The sequence below is a fragment of the Octopus bimaculoides genome, chromosome 4, assembly GCF_001194135.2.
Source record: "Octopus bimaculoides isolate UCB-OBI-ISO-001 chromosome 4, ASM119413v2, whole genome shotgun sequence".
Lineage (NCBI taxonomy): Eukaryota > Metazoa > Mollusca > Cephalopoda > Octopoda > Octopodidae > Octopus > Octopus bimaculoides.
Window position 1 is genome coordinate 97,976,382 of NC_068984.1, and position 1,832 is coordinate 97,978,213.

At 34.9% G+C, this 1,832-nt stretch overlaps 1 protein-coding gene across 1 annotated transcript in view; it reads right to left on the reverse strand.

Moving 5' to 3' along the window:
* Nucleotides 1–1,832, reverse strand: part of LOC106872160 (E3 ubiquitin-protein ligase HECW2) — a 224,671-nt gene that overhangs the window by 44,954 nt on the left and 177,885 nt on the right. The window lies entirely within an intron of this gene.

Here is a 1,832-nt window from a genome sequence, read left to right on the forward strand (position 1 = left end):
GATCAATAAATTAAAAGCACCAGTCAAGAACGGGAGTTGATGTAATTGACTAACTCTCTCCACCCAAATTTCAGATCTTGTGCCAATGATAGAAACAGTTATTAGTCACATTGACCAATGTCACTAATATTTATTTTTGAGACAACTACTGATGGTGTTATATTTATGCAGTAGAAAAACAAAGTTATTTCAAATTCTGTGAATACAAGAATCTCAATAAAAAAAAAAATCAGTCTTGAAAGTTGCTCTTTTGTACTTCGAGTACAAAAATAGCAGAGCAATAGATCAGATTGTCCTTAAAGCGTTAAATTCATCAATTCCAACCTTGTAGTTTGCATGCTCCCAATTTTCTTGTTTCATTAACATATAGAATCATATTTCTGACACATATTGTACAATGATTTTAGTCGGTGCAGGATTGATGTCCTCATTACTAATTTTATGCTGTCAAGTAGTCTAATTTGGAAATTACAGCAGACCATCAACATTCAGAGTCTGTGACAATGAAAAAGCTTCTACATGGTTAACGTGCTAGAAATAGAAGCCAAATTTTATTCTACCATCTTTAAAATGGAAAGGCAGGTTGGGTAATGTAGCCTCAGATAAACTATAACCAACAGACAGAAGGGATGGAATAGTCATGATTTGAATACCTTTAATCAAAGCTGATCTGGAGCTAGACAACATTCAGAGCAATACAGCAGCAAAGTCCTTAAGGAAGTATAAGTAACATGACACCATATCTGTAATAGTCCTGGAGTTATATTCCATTAACTAGCAGTTTGAAACCTACATTAGCCATTCAAATATTTAGTATTCTTGCTGCTGCAGAAGCAGCAACAACTATGCTTTCTTCCATTTCCACTTTCATTTTCCTTTTCAAGTAAAACTTGAAAATATTGATTAGGGCTTGACCAAACAGGAAGCTGTTTGTCTTCAGCTCTATCAATCTTGTCCACAGCACAACTCATTCCACCAAAGCCACTAAACAGATAAAAACTGTTTGTGCTTCCTGGCCAAAGGAAGGTGGGAAAACGATCCTCACAACAGACTTAGCTTGTGTTGATTTTAGGATTTGTAAGTGTGTTGGTATGTTTTTTGGGGTAATATAGTCATTGCATGTAATGTTTGTATGTCAATGTATATGGTTCATTAATTCTTCGTTGTTTGTGCCTATGGCTGTATACTGTTTCATTGCAAATATACTGTATTTGATGGCCTATAAGACATACCTTTTTTTATCCTAAAATGGCTTTAAAAAAATCTCTCTGTGTCCAACACACTCAATGTAAAGCTCAAAACTTGCTGAAAATGGAATGTATGTTTACAATACGTGTGCTGCTATCTATTGGTGAACAATCGCCTACAGTATGTTTATATTGAATGTGGATGCAATAAATTGCTTATAATTACCAGTAATAACATAAAGTTATACAGGTATACAAGTAAATGGAGGAATTAAGACATTATTTTAGTGGTAATTTATTTTACAAAAGTATAGCCTAGGCTAGGGTGTGTCCTATAAGCCATCAAATACGGTATTTGTTGTTTTAGGTGCAGATTGACTTGTGTTTGTTGTGGTATTTGCAGTACTGATGTTATCTGTGGTGGTTGTGGGGCAGTTGGTATTTTAATTCCTTCAAATCTCCCAAATTTTTGTAAGGGCAGATTTATTGTTCTTTACTATCTTTCTCTGCCTCCTTATGGGGACAGTGTTTCTATGTCACTGCAATAAATATCTGAGTGAGCTGATGTGGGAGAGATAGGTCTTGTGGTATTATATTGGAGATTCTGCTGCCTATTTTGGCTCTGTTGTTGTTTTTGTTGCCTGA